The sequence below is a fragment of the Bos indicus genome, chromosome 11 (assembly GCF_029378745.1).
Source record: "Bos indicus isolate NIAB-ARS_2022 breed Sahiwal x Tharparkar chromosome 11, NIAB-ARS_B.indTharparkar_mat_pri_1.0, whole genome shotgun sequence".
NCBI classification, from domain to species: Eukaryota; Metazoa; Chordata; class Mammalia; order Artiodactyla; family Bovidae; genus Bos; species Bos indicus.
Window position 1 is genome coordinate 71,494,059 of NC_091770.1, and position 15,971 is coordinate 71,510,029.

Sequence of the window (15,971 nt, forward strand, 5' to 3'; positions counted from 1 at the left end):
GAAAACTCATGTAAAAGTTTCCCTCTCAATTTAAAATGGGAAATCATCATAATTTATTGTATTTTTTATGATGGGAAAGACTAAGGAATGACAGTAAAAAAAAAAGAGAGAAACAACTCTGTCATGGTCTAGAAGGAGGGGTTTTTCCACCTGTGCGATGCAGACACCTCAGAGTTCGAAGAAACTTCTGCAAAGGCAACAAAGAGGGGTGCTGAGGTAGGAGGGTCTAGGTCTTTCAGCCTCTCTGACAGCAAGCCTGCAGTGCAGCTTGGGATTTCCTTATGATACCATGGGTTTTCTTACGATGTGCTGTTTGAACAAAGAACTCTCGGGATGAGCTAGAACTACTCTAAAGAGTGGTCTCTGCCTTTTTCACATTATGACCTCTAAAGAGCTCCCTGAATCTCTACCTCTTCCCTCCTGACAAAACAAGCACTTCAAACTCCCTAACACATCTTTAAATATAGCAAGCATTTATAAACATTTTTTATGGATGGGTGGATGAACACACTTAAGGATGTATGCACACCTCTTACATAAGATTTCACAAGAGTCACCACTCCTTTCTACAAACACCCAAGTGACTGGCTTCAAGGTCCTGGCCCTAACTGTGACCTAAAACCTTGAAAATGCAAACAGAAATATAAACCTTGAGCTCAAAAGATAAAAATGATAGCTACCATCCACATAGTTGTGTGTTGTTTGTTTTACTGCATGCAACATTTTTTCACTAAAATCAACCTCTGGCTAAGGACAGAGTACTTCTTCAACCCCACAAGCCTAATCCCATGACAGAAAAGGCAGAAAACAGAGAACCAAATGGCCAGAATCAATGCTGAGGTCCCAGAAGTCATCATGCCATCAGGAATGCCAATGGTGAGAAATGATGCTACTCCTTAGGGCTCAGCAGCTGTGCTCTTCCTTTGATATTTATTCCTCTTTTCAGTAAATACTAATTTGATTCTTCTGGTCTCTCAAGCCAGAAACCTCAGAATCATCTTTGACACAGTATGGAACCCCAGTCGCACAGGCTACTAACAACCGAACACTTAAGAGAACAGTTGAGAGCCACTTAAGGATCTATAAACACTTCGTCATGATGGACGGGAGAAGGTTTGTGAAAGAGCCTGATAAAATTCTTATCTTCTGTTATAGTCCCAGATTATTAGAAAGTGTGGTTTTAGTCGTGAGTCTGAGTGAACTCTGGGAGTTGGTGATGGACAGGGAGGCCTGGCGTGCTGCGATTCATGGGGTCACAAAGAGTCGGACATGACTGAGCGACTGAACTGAACTGAACTGAACTGAAGCTGCTAGAGGACTAACATACCCCGTGAAGTGTAAGTACAGGAGGTCATACTTTGGAAGGGGTATGTATGGGAGAAACAGAATTATACAGGAACTTACAAGAGGGGAATATGGGACTTTTCTGTAGGCTCAGAGGGTAAAGAGTCTGCCAGCAATGCAGGAGACCTGGGTTCCATCCCTGCTGGGTCGGGAAGATCCCCAGGAGAAGGAAATGGCAACCCATTCCAGTATTCTTGCCTGTAGAATTCCATGGATGGAGGAGCCTAGCAGGCTACAGTCCATGGGGTCGCAGAATTGGACATGACGGAGCAACTAACACATAAGAGGGTAATCCAGCCCAGTGAGATTTTGGAAAGAACAGAAAAGTCTCCCTTGAGTGATGCATACAAGGCTATAGAGGGAGGAAGACTCATCAAAGAATACAGGTTCCCAGCAATGTCCCCCTTTTCCATCTTCTGTAAACTCTATTTTTTCCTCTTTATCCACTCACTCCCATCAGCGTGCAAACATCATTTGAAAGGTCTTTCTTGACTTCATACCCTCTTCAGGTCCCATCTTATTTCTCTGTTCTACTATACAAAATTATCTTCTCTAGAGATTAGTCTATATTTGATGTCTACATTTTCTCTTTTTTCTCTCCAAAAGCCTCTTAAGTCAGCCCTGCCACCACATCCCTCTCCCAAAACAGCTCACGAAGGTCACCAGTGACCACACCATTGCCAACTCTAATGTCCTTTCTCAGTCTTTATCTTCTTGCTGTTCTATCAGCAGCATTCCAGCATAGCTGATCACTCTTTTCCTGGAAACTTCTCTACTTGATTTCCAAGAGCCAGTCTCTCTGAGCTTTTTATTTCACTGGCCCTCGCTCTGGTCTCCCTAACCTCTTAATACTGTTGTGTACCAGCACTTCTTCCCAAGACCTCTTTTCTTTACACTCCCCAGGTGACCAGGTTACTTCATCCAGGTTCCTGATGTTATGCCGGGATGACTCGCAAATATTTTATCTCCATCTCAGATATTTTTCTACTTCAAGTTTCATTTATCCAGCTATGACAACAAAAACCCAAATCTTGATTTTGTACTTTCCCTTTGATATTCATTCCTCGTTTCAGAGAATGGCGATTTCATTCTATCAAGCCAAAAAACTTCAGCATCACTCTTGACTCTTATGTTTCTCTTGCATCCACATTCCAAGTGGCAGCAAATCCTGCTGACTCTACTGTCAATTTATATCCTCAGTCCAGCCACATTCCACCACCTCCACAGCCATCTGACCTGAGCCATTGTTATCTCCAGCCCAGATGACTGCAACCACACCTAAACGCTTCAGCCATGGCTCACGTGCAACTGATTCCCATCACCACAGGAAGACAGATCCGTTCAATGTTCGTCAGATTACGTTTCTCCTTGGCTCAAAAGCCTCAGATGGTAGTGATTTAGCTTCTTCATAGAGGCATCTGACAAGGTAACAACTGATCAAAGATGTGAAAGAGGCGAGGAAGTAAACCATATGAAACATGGCGGAAATATCTCAGGTAAAGAGAACAAGCGTAAAAAGGCTTGATGCAGGAGTCCACCTGGATGTTCAAGAAACAGCAACAAGGTCAGTGTCTCTGGCACAAATAAGCACTAACACTGATCTCAGGTCTCCTAGAAACTTTCCCAGTGTGCACCACTGCTAAACCCCTGTAGGCTGTGCAAGACTCACTCATAAAAAGAGTGAACATTAAATGCCTACTAGATAAACTCCCTACCAATCAATAAATAGCCATTTCTACCTACTAGCCTAAAAATGTCAACCTGTAGGTTAAAATGTTAACAAACTCCGATCTTTTAGTTTATTAAACTCAATGGCTCTTACAGTATTTTTGAAAACAACAACAAAAGAAGTGAAATGTGCAATTAAAAAAATTAAAAACTCTTCTATATATAAGGTAATCGGAAGATATTCACATATTTAGCCCTTGGACTCATTTGAACTGCCAGTTATTTTAGTCCATGGGCTGCATTTTAGCTCTTTTGCCCTATTTTAGCTTGCACAATGTATTTTTATTCTACTGGCTATTTTTGCCCAACATTCTTTTTAAAATGCTCAGACGATCCCTATTTTATCCCTTCTCAAAATGTTGATCCTAGAACTAATATAAATTTATGTTTGGTGGCAAAAGACTGATTTATACAGCTAAATTCACAATAAAAGAAATGTTGATCTCAGGATTAATATTATTTATCAGAAAAGGGCTGATTTACATAACTAAATTAATAATAAAAAAAAACCTTAAGAGTGTGTAAAGAATTTGAACTTTTTGAAAACCATAAAAGTGCTTTATGATCTCTAACTTTCAAGCCTACTATACATTCTTTATTTTGCCTTTGAGAGAACAAAGAAAATTTTGCACTTGTTTCTAATAGCGTCAGAAACGTTGGAGACTAAGGTTCTAGAATTCAGTTTTCAGTTGCCACGGATTTTCCTTGCAACCTGTAAGTGAACCCTTTTTTGGGAAACTGAGTAAACAGTGATTGAAAACAGATCTTATGTAAAATTTGAGCCCCAAACATTACATGAGGAGCATAACACAAGTGAAAACTCCTCAAGTTCGACCTCAGACAGTGACTCTTCCTGTGTTTTTATATTTGAAGTTCCAAGAGTTATTCAAGCAATTTACAGCCACTCTGTTGCAACATCAAAGACTGCTTCCATAGCAATCTTTCCTGTAAGCCGAAAAGGAGACATTTAGATGTAGCCAAGTCAACAGAATCATCTGATTTCCTTTTTGTCAATCCTTGGTCAAATCTTCTCTTCGATAGACGCAGAAGATGATCTGACCTACGACCGTTAAAATGTCAGCCGCTCTGCCAACTGCTTTAATGGCAATCTCCCCAGCATTAGCAATAAAAATGCACATCCTCCCTTTCCTTCAAGTTATAGTACATTGGCAAGTAACTTAAACTAACAACGCTGAGTTTTGGCAGTTTATTAGGTCTAAGCTTTTCTTCTGGTAACAGCAGCTGCGTCATAGTTCTCTTTTCCTTTCAGAAGTGGCAGGTAGACATCTTGTGCAGAATGGATTCCAAAACAAGGTTGCTCTGCAAAGTGAAATTGTATTTCCTTTCTTAGAGACAGTCTGCTGTCAACAAACAAGCTGTTATCTGAAATTGACTGTCTTAATGCTTAGGTGGCTAAAAGCTAAGAAATACTCAAGAGTGACTAACTTCAGCTGTGTGACAGCTTGGTAGATGAATCTTCAAATGGACTCAGAACCAACAGCCTAAATCTAGAGACTGTTCCTTGTTAAATGCATAATTATCTACCACAGGTGAGAAGGAAAGCCAAAGTTAGTCTAATTAGAACATCTCACACTTCACAAAAATGTTTTCTAAGATATATCATTTAGTTATTCCCAAAGCCCAGTTCAGTAGGAATAATTCATTTACATCGACTTTAGAAATGAGAAAACTGAGGCTTAGAACAGTCAAGAAACCTGCCTGAAGTCATTGAGAGTGTAAGAGAGAGTCAAAACTCAACCTCAAGATTCAAAAGTCATTCACCTATTCATTACTGTGGATTAAGAGCCTCACATGTGCCAGGCCTTATATGAGGCACTACAAATACAGTGAGTAAAAGAAACATGATTCCTGCCCTCCTGGAGCTTATATTCTAGTGAGTGAGTCAGTCATTAATCCAAAATAAAATAATACTCCCATAATTTAAAATCCCCAAAAAATAATATCCATAAAAGGGCAGAGAGCTCTGAGAGCATATTCAGGAAGACCTGGCCTGAAGCCCCTGTCCAGGCTTTGGGGCTCATTACTTGAGGGAACTTTAAAAAGCTGAGTCAAAAGACAGTGTGGAAAAATAAACAATCAATACCAGCCAGGAACTGATAAACGTCTTCTATTCTGAATAAAAGACTAAATACCAGCCAGGAAAACTGTGAAGAAGAAAAGCAATGAAAGGAAAAGCAATGAAAGGAGGCTAGCTATACCAAACAGCAAAGCATCATATAAAAACAAAGTAATTATAGCAGGATAGTCTGCTGTTACATCAGCAGACATACTAATGGGACAGGAAACCAGTCCAGAAGATTTAGTGCCTAGCTGATAATGTGGGACAACTGGGTAGTCATCTAGAAATAAATAAGACTTAGACCCATATTTCACATCATATATAAGGAAAAACTCCAAGTGGACTAAGGATTTCAGTGTAAAAACTGAAACCATATAGAAGAAAACACTGACAACTGTCTTTATACAAGCTGGCAGCAGGGAATGACTTTATAATTCAAAAGCCACAAAAGAAAAGATAGACAAACTGGACTACCTGATCATAAAAATTGCTTGGATGATAAAAACCACCATCAACAAAGTTAAAAGACAACTGGCAAACTGAGGAAAGTATATTTGCAACTCCATCACAAACAACAATGCTCTTAATGAAGAGACTAAAAACCCAAGAGAACAAAAAGAAAGGATAAACAGAAAAGAAATACAAGAGACTCTTAAGCATATGAAAATATGCTTAACCTCATTCATATCAAAAGAAATACAAATTAAAACTAAATTGAGTATCATTTTTCACCAAACAGACTGGGAGAAATCTATCAGCACTTTAAAGATAGCACTGCACTGTCTTCTGACCTCCACTGTTTTTGATGAAAAGTTAGTGGTGACACAAATAACTTTCACCTATATGTAAAGTGTTCTTTTCTGTGGTGGTTTAAGATTTTCTCTTTATGTCTGATTTTCAGTATTTTGACTATGACGTGCCTTGTTTTTTCCCTGCATTTGTCTTGTCTGGGGTGTGCTGAGATTCTTAAATCTGTAAATGCATGTCTTCCATTCTATTTGAAAATATCTGGGCATTACTTAATCAAATTATTTGCCTGCTTTCTTTCACACATATTAGATGTTTAGATTTTATCCCATAAGCTCTGCTTTCCCTTCTAAGTATCAACCTCCCATCTAATATCTGCCTGCTTTTGATCACTCTCCAGTGCCTTAAGGCACATGGCTTTGTATCTGTGGATGAGTTAGTCTAACAGGAGCTACCTGGCCATTATGCAAAGTGGAACATGACAGAAATCTGCAAATATGCTTAATTTACAACTGGCAATGCTGTGGAGAAACAACCACTCTCATATGTTGCTGCTGGGTTAATAAATTGGTATAAACATTCTGAGGGCATTCTGGTGATAAAATTATAAACACATATAATCTTTAATCCAGCAATTCCATTTCTAGTTATTTATCTTATAGACATACTGGAACACAGGCAAAGTCAGATGTACAAGATTATTTACCACAGTGTTATTTGTAACAGTGAAAGATTTAAAACAACTTTAATGCCCAACAATAAATTCATATTAAATAAATTACAGTTCAATTATTCAGTGTAGTAATATACAATCATTTTTTAAAAGGAATGCTTATATGGAAAAAAGATCTGAGCTATATAAAGTCAGAAGTAAGCTGCAAAACAGGGTATGTAATATATGTTACTATTTGCATAAAAAGGTGGAATATCTATGTATATAGGGGCTTCCCAGGTGGCACTAGTGGTAAACAGCCCATCTGCCAATGCAGGAGACAGGAGAGATGCAAGTTTGATCCTTGGATCAGGAAGATCCCCAGGAGGAAGGCAAAGAAACCCATGCCAGTATTCCTTCCTGGAGAATCCCATGGACAGAGGAGCCTGGCAGGCTAGTTCATAGGGTCGCACAAAGTCAGACATGACTGAAGCAACTTTGCATGCACACATGCATATATGTATGTATATATGTGTATGTGTGTATTTGTATTTGCTTATATGTGCATAAAGAAACCCTGAAAAACTACACTAGATAAAAGCTACACCAGCGCTTTTTGGGGTAGGAAAAAGAAAGGAAGGAGGTTTGATTTGGGTGGACACAAGACAATGATGGGAGGGAGACCTTTTACTATATACATTTTGATTTCTGAACACTAGAATATATTACCCACTCAAAAACATTTTAGAGATTTGAAAAATAAAACTAGAAGTATATATAATGAGATGCTTATAATCATATACTCATTCATGTATTCAACAAGCATTTATTGAGCACCCAACCATGCCAAGTTCCAGGCTGGATAATAGAGATGTTAAGATCAACAAAATACAGTCTCTGTATTCACAGAGCTTAAAGTCTATCTTGACAGACAGACAAAATATTACAAAGGGATGCTTGGAGGGAGATATTTACAAGATGCATTGGAGGTAACTAAGTTAGGACTCTTAGTTTCAGGTGAGAGAATTCTAATTCAAACTAAACTGAGCAAATAAAAGATACTTTATTTTAAAGATATGCAGTATCTCAGGGAATCTAATATTTTAAAAGCAGTCCAACCTCAGTTCAAAGAACTCTAATGCCCCCAGGACTTTCTGTCTCTTATCTCTGCTCTCTCTGTGCTTCATCTTACTCTCTATTTACCACTTTCTGATTCTTTTGACTAGATAATTTGAGGGGAAAAAAGGTCCTAGATATACATGTTACAGACCAGCTACTCCTAACAAGACCAATCTTACTCTCACAACTAACTCCAAACTCCTAGGCAAGAACTCTGCTTGGCTCAGGTGTCTCCTGATCTAATCAACACTATTTCCACAGTTTTTACAATGAAAAAGTTACTGTTACCACAAATTCATTGAAAAGAATTGAAAACCAGGCAACTCTTTGGGAGAGGTAGGGTACAGTTATACATACATTTCCCCAAAGCCCTAAAAAAAAGTCTGAGGACCTGTCTTACAGAACACTTCAAATACGAGAGATTCTTGATCTTCTTCCTTTTATATGTAGAGAGAAGCTTTTTAAAACTGGACTCAGTCAGTTCTTTGAAGATACTCATACGTTCTCCTCACGCTGAGGAAACTGTGCAAGGGGTGCCCCCAACAGCTAAGTACTACCAAGAATGTGGCAAGGCACCCAAGACTTCAGAACCAACAAGTGGCATCACAAATACAAGTGAGGTGACACAATTCCAGTCCTTCCTCACACGTTGCTCTGCGAGGTGCGGGCAAAGGATTTCCTCTGTGCTTCATATGTTTCTGTAAAACCAGGTTTTTTCTACTTGATGGGCCCTGCTGCTAAAGGAAAATTGGAATTTTCTACTGATCAGTCAGTTCAGTTCAGTTGCTCAGTCATGTCCGACTCTTTGCGACCCCATGAATCGCAGCACACCAGGCCTCCAAAAATAATAATAATAAAGGTCCTTTTAAAGATTAGTAAGATTGAAAAACCTACCATATTTAAACATCTTGAGATATAAAGAAATTTAGGCCCAAACATACACACCCATACATGCACACAACCACTTTTAGTAAATAAAGTAAAAACCTGACAAATAAACGGTTGTGACAAGATCCTAAGTACTCTTAGTGACATACAGGTCAAAATCCAATATAGCAAATTCCATTACACAAACAATAAAAATTTTAGAGCCCCTGTCATTGGTTCTATTATTTTAAATACGGTTCAACTCCCAATAGTTCCATGCGGTTAAAAACAAAAACAAACAAACCTGGACAGTTATAAGAAGTGACTCTAATAGATTTCACTACCATGATACACATTTTTCCAAAGGCGCAAACACAAGTTTATCCCTGCCACAGGTGAAATGCCATCAGACTTTAACTCCCAAGTGGCATAAATTAAACAGAGATGATGAGAAGCTCCTTGTATCCCCTGCTCCATGTGGCAGAATGGTGTCACCAGAATATCTACTCCATCATCATGGCCAGCAGTGAAAGGGTCACCCTTTTCCAGACCCTCCAGCTATTCTGATCCTTCTAGGCAATTTGACATTATTTAACACGCTAGTAAAGTAATACTCAAAATTCTCCAAGCCAGGCTTTAGCAATACGTGAACCGTGAACTTCCAGATGTTCAAGCTGGTTTTAGAAAAGGCAGAGGAACCAGAGATCAAACTGCCAACATCCACTGGATCATCGAACAAGCAAGAGAGTTCCAGAAAAACATCTATTTTTGCTTTATTGACTATGCCAAAGCCTTTGACTGTGTGGATCACAATCAACTGTGGAAAATTCTTCAAGAGATGGGACTACCAGACCACCTGACCTGCCTCTTGAGAAACCTATATGCAGGTCAGGAAGCAACAGTTAGAACTGGACATAGAACAACAGACTCGTTCCAAATAGGAAAAGGAGTGCATCAAGGCTGTACATTGTCACCCTGCTTATTTAACTTCTATGCAGAATACATCATGAGAAACGCTGGACTGGAAGAAGCACAAGCTGGAATCATGATTGCTGGGAGAAATATCAATAACCTCAGATATGTAGATGATAACACCCTTACGGTAGAAAGTGAAGAGGAACTCAAAAGCCTCTTGATGAAGGTGAAAGAGGAGAGTGAAAAAGTTGGCTTAAAACTCAACATTCAGAAACGAAGATCATGGCATCTGGTCCCATCACTTCATGGGAAATAGATGGGGAAACAGTGGAAACAGTGTCAGACTTTATTTTTCTGGGCTCCAAAATCACTACAGATGGTGACTGCAGCCATGAAATTAAAAGACGCTTACTCCTGGGAAGGGAAGTTATGACCAACCTAAATAGCATATTCAAAAGCAGAGACATTACTTTGCCAACAAAGGTTTGTCTAGTCAAGGCTATGGTTTTTCCAGTGGTCATGTATGGGTGTGAGAGTTGGACTGTGAAGAAAGCTGAGCACCGAAGAATTGATGCTTTTCAACTGTGGTGTTGGAGAAGACTCTTGAGAGTCCCTTGGACTGCAAAGAGATCCAACCAGTCTATTCTAAAGGAGATCAATCCTGGGTGTTCTTTGGAAGGAATGATGCTAAAGCTGAAACTCCAGTACTTTGGCCACCTCATGCCAAGAGTTGACTCATTGGAAAAGACTCTGATGCTGGGAGGGATTGGGGGCAGGAGGAGAAGGAGAAGACAGAGGATGAGATGGCTGGATGGCATCACTGACTCGATGGACGTGAGTCTCAGTGGACTCCGGGAGTTGGTGATGGACCGGGAGGCCTGGCGTGCTGCGATTCATGGGGTCGCAAAGAGTCGGACATGATGACTGAGCGCCTGAACCGAACTGAACTGAATAGCCATATTTAAAAAGGTAAAAAAAAAAAAAAAAAAAGGTGAAATTAATTTCAATAATATATATCCAGTATATCTAGCATACTATCATTTCTGCATATAATCAACATGAAAAATTATTAATGAGACCGCTTTCTGTGCCAGTTTCCTGAACTCTGTATTTCACATTTGCATACATCTCAGTTCAGACCAGCCACATTTCAAGTGCTCAGTAGCCTCATGTGTGTTATATGACTAGTGTATGACACAGTTTGTTGTGATCTACAGAGTCAAAGGCTTTAGCATTGTCAAGGAAGCAGAAGTAAGATGTTTTTCTGGAATTCTCTTGCTTTTTCTATAATCCAATGGAGTTGGCGATTTGATCTCTTGTTCTTCTGCCTTTTCTAAACCCAGCTTGAACATCTGACTGTTCACGTATTGTTGAAGCCTCTGCCCTAAAGGAGCTTACACTCGAACCACCTTGTTATAAAATTAATCAAACAAGGAGACCATAAGGATGAGATGACTCTAATGCCTTGGTAGCCAACTTAAGCAAACGGAAACCTAAGCCAGAATCACTTTCTGTAAATGCCTTAAGATTAAGAATAGCCAGTCACAAACAGCCAGCTAGTCTTTTCCAAATAACGCAACCACTTCAAGCTCTAGCCAAACAACTGCCTTGCTTTTCTTCCAAGTCCTCTCTCTAAATCCCTTGCCCATAACTCTTAGCAGTAGAATGCTCCTAACCACTATGCATCAACGTTTGCTCAAATAAACTTAAAAATTTTAGTATGTCTCAGTTTATCTTTTAACACTGCTCATATACTTTCCTTCAAACATAACATCACAGCAAGCTGGGGTGACAAAATCATGTCATTAATTCAGATGAAGAGCTATCATGAAATGGCTCCTTTCTTCTCTGCACGGTATTTTAAAATGTCGCCAGAGTTGATAAGCCATACATTCTTAAAATCTTACTGGGATTTGTGGCCAGGTACAGCAAAAAAAAAAAAAGCGGGGGGGGGGGGCGGCGGTAATTGTTTCAGTCTCCATCATATGTCATTATTAAGAAAATTCCCACAAAAGGAAAAAATCAGTTGCTAAAAAAATGTTTTATCTCACAGATCACCCACTGGTGCTCTTTAATATGTAAAATATGTGAAAATACGTGGTTTTAGAACATCTCAAAACATTCTTTTCATAGCAGGAAAGAAAAATGCCTTTGATCAAAATATTAGGGATGATAAACTAACTTTGAGCTCTGGTAATTAAAAGCCAAAGAAAAACTCACAAATTTGCTTACTGTGCTTTGTTACTATTAACTGACATTGGTTCTTTAGATACTACTGACACAGGAAAGCAGTTGATTATTTACAGTATAAAGTGAGACCTTAAATTTTGTCCATTGAGAAAACTTATAATGTACCTTTATGTTGATATACTGTATTAAACAGTATATATAATTTTAGTATCTATAGCTTACATTGGGACATTCATCAAAATTAAAATTCTAATCTTAAAAATAACTGCTCAAATAGCAGGAGGGAGGTCTTTGTGGTAATCTGAATCTTGACTACAGTGGTGATTACAGGAAATTACTCATGTGATAAAATGGCATACACATACTTTGTATCAATGTCAATTTCTTGGTTTTATAAAATATAACCACTGGGGGAAACCAGGTGAAGGGGTATAAGACCTCTCTGTACTATTTTGCAACTTCTTGTGAATCTGTTAACTATTTAATATATCTTCTTAAAATTACTCTGATCATGCAGGAACATTAGAATTCTTCATTCTGAACAGGTAACCTTGCATCCCAAAGTATCGCCTGTTTTCTCTCGATTTAAAAAAAAATGGCATTTATTAAAAATTATAAAACCAGCACAAACTAAGAAAACAGTGTTCAAAACTCTACTCATTAAAAACTCTATTCATTAAAGGAGATGGACAAAGCAATAAGAGAGATGGCTTCATAAAAAGACCATGGCAAAGAATAATAGTTTGTGCTGATATATTTTTTTTAATTTTAGTGTTTACTTTCAAATGTGCACTTTGTGAAATCCTCTAACTGGAAACTGGGGAGAAAAAAGAAGAGTGTCTGCAGTGACATGGAAAAGCAGTGTATTTCAAATTAACTTGCTTGTCAGAAGGTTAACAGGAGACGAGAGCCTTCACTCTCTCTTCTACATGGTTTTTAAATTTTTCCTTTTGCCAACTGATGGTAAAACGGAAGAGGCATCTCAGGATTTTTAGAGCCTTGTACTTTTAGAGCAGAAATGGAAGGTTAAGAATGTAAACATATGTTCTAGAAAGAAAACTTCAGTAATGGCAAAAGTGGAAACAGAAAGGGGAATAGAAAGCCACCATCCTCTCAAATGAACACAGGATGTTGTAATCCAAAGGTCTTCAGTCATTATGCACAGTCTTAGATTCCTTACAGAAAATATTTATCAGGTGGACTAGTAGGATCAGGAGAACCACAATACATGGATTCACATTTAGCCCAGGAAGAACATATTGATTCTTGCTCTATTTTATTAAAAGAATATATTAGTTTTCATATTTTATTTCCTATATCAATTTATTTCATATTAAAATGTTTTCTTGCTACAGTAAGACATTAGAGATGTGATTTACTGATCCGTAAACCAGTCATATGAATACTTATAATTCTTGTCTCCCACATATGCTACGCCTATAAGTTTTTCTTTCTTTTTTGGGGGCTGCACCACATGGCTTGCAGGATCTTAGTTCCCCAACCAGAGAGAGAACCGGGGCCCCCTGCAGTGCAAGTCCTAATCACTGAACACTGGGGAATTTCCCTCAAGTTTCTCTGCAACTACATAACCCGCTGACCTCCTCTACCTATAGTGCTACCTATCTCCACCTTCCTTTAGGGCCTAGGTCAATTCCGGTTCACCAGTGAAGGTTCCATAGTTACTTCATTTCTCAGTGATTGGGTCTTCTTCTGAATTCATACACAGGCTGTCCATCCCATTTGAGGCAATCTATTTAGCGTTGCTATTTCATCTTTTACAAACACGTGTTGAGTCTTCTTAACTGGATTTTAACACCTTCAAGAGCAAAAGCCAGGACTGCTTTTTTTTAATCCAACCATTAGCAGCATAGTAGACTTTCTTTATCACTTATATACTGGCTTAGCCCTGTTGAATTATATCTTACAGGTATGGTGCAGCATTCCAGAACGTATAAATATCATTTAAAATACTGATTCTGTAGTCTTTCAAAATAATTATCTTTCCAAGCTCTGTATTATCAGAAAAACTGAAAAGCATGCCTTTCAATTACCTAATAAAAGAAGGAACAAAATAGGATCAAAGGAGCATCTCTGTGACATTTCACAAGACATCTGATGGCAAACTAGACGTACATCCAATCTCTTAGATGTAGCTCTTCCAGAGACTCAGACAACTAAGAAAGGAGCACACAGTAGAATACTAAGAGAGAATGACTGAATGCTTTACTGAAAATGAGACAATCTAACCTTCCTTAAAAGGATAAAATAAGTTTGCCATAACTGTTTCTTAGTTACCTAACTATTCTTCCAACTGACTATTGCATTCTTATTTAAATGCCTGCAAATCATCCACTTAAAGACCTGAGTGCAATTTCTTTTAAAAATCTCCAGAATGTTTTTACTTTCTACAGCCCTGAGGATCTTTCTGCTTCTCCATTTCTCAAAGATAATTCCTCTGAAGTACATCTGCCCATTTCTTTGGTTTCTTCAGCCCTGAAACAGACCCCCAGAAGGAGCACAGCCTGGCCAACAACTTCATTTTAGCCCAGGGAGCCTGACCTCAGACTTCTGACCACCAGGACTATAAGGTAATATATCTGTGTTGTTTTAAGCTACCAAGATCGTGGTAATTTGTTACAGCAGCAGTAGGATACTAATAAAGCCTCTGATTCAAAAGATCTCACCTCAAAATCAAACTCCTTTCTTTCTGCTAGGGTCCCACATTTGTCAACCAAACTCTTGGGGTGTATTTGAATTCCAGTAGCAAGTTGTCCTTTACCATGTTCCTGAAGCAGCACATCAAGCTCCAATGTGTTTCATTCTGCAAGACTCACTTTTATGTTCTGTTTTTGGACCAGGAACTAACTCATGTACCTATATTTTCACTTCTACTGTCTCAGCTCCTACTTCTGTTGATCTCCTCCTTGGGTTGATTTGCTGTCAGCTTAGCTTCCAATTGTCCACCTTGTCTTGTTACAGGGCTCTCAGTTCCTTTACTTCCCCTCAGTCCTTAATCATTGTTGCCCTGATGCTTACAAACTACTCAATAGCATATGAAAATAATCTGGGGGTAACACAGCAGTAGTAGGTTTTATAAGTAAAGAATGGAGAATCAGTAACATTAAATTGAAAGTTTTAAATATACTATAAATTCAAACTACCTAACTATACTCCTACATTCAGAAGAACTACAATTCAAGTATTAGCTGGGCCAATGAACATAATTTCAAACATTCTTAGATCAGAAATGGCACCATAAAACTGGATAAATATTAAAAGGGGGAATTAGGTAGGAAGGAAAATCCTAAAAACTAAAGACCAATTAGTTTGACAGTGATTCTGTCTTTAAAGGAATCTATCAGTACTAAAGACAACACAAACAGATTCATCAAGAAGTCATGCCAAATTAACCTAACAACTCTTTTGAAAGGACAACTAAGGTGATTGTTTAATATGAGAAATGCTTGGATTAGAGGATAAACTAAGTTCAGTAAAGTTTTCCTTACTATCCATATGAATAAAGTTTCAAAATAACAGTTTAAAAACCTTGAACTCTGCACTACTTGTAGAAATATAAAATGGTGCAGCCACTATGGAAAACATTACAGAGATTTCTCAAAAAAAAAATTAAAAACAGAATTAGCAATATGATCCAGCAATCCTACTCTGGGGGATGTATTCAAAAGAATTCAAAGGAGTGTCTTTGTACGTACTCAGGTGTAGTCAGCATGATTCACAATAGCCAGGAGGTGAAAGCAACACAAATGTTGACTGATGGATGAATGGATACACAAAATGTGGCATAAGTGTACACTGGAATACCAAGCAGTCTCAAAAAGGAGAGAAATCCTGTCACAGGCTACAACACTGATGAACCTCAAAGACAGTATGCTGAGCAAAATAAGCCAATCACAAAAAGACAAATGCTAGACGATTCCACTTATATGAGGTGTCTAAAGGAGTCAAAATCATACAGACAGGAAGTAGAAAGGTAGCTGCCAAGGGCTGCAGGGAAATGGAGTTAGTGTTTAAACTGGTCCAGAGTTTCAGTTTTACAAGATGGAAAAGCTCTCGAGAGTGAGTGCACAACAATGTGAACAAACGTAACACTACTGCACTGTACACTTACAGTTACGACGGCAAATTTAATTTCACGTGTCTTTTACCACAATAAAATAAACAAAATAAATTTACAAAATAACAAACAAACCAAAAAACCTTGAACTGAACAAACAAGATGATTTGTAACAAGGATAAATTTTAGTCCTACTGATTCAAAGGCATTAATCACATCTAAGACCTTGGAAAACATGTCCTTTGAGAAAGAGC

General features: G+C 38.4%; 1 protein-coding gene across 2 annotated transcripts in view; it reads right to left on the bottom strand.

Moving 5' to 3' along the window:
* BABAM2 (BRISC and BRCA1 A complex member 2) overlaps nt 1–15,971 on the bottom strand; it is a 418,531-nt gene that overhangs the window by 284,030 nt on the left and 118,530 nt on the right. The gene's annotated exons all lie outside the window — the stretch shown is intronic.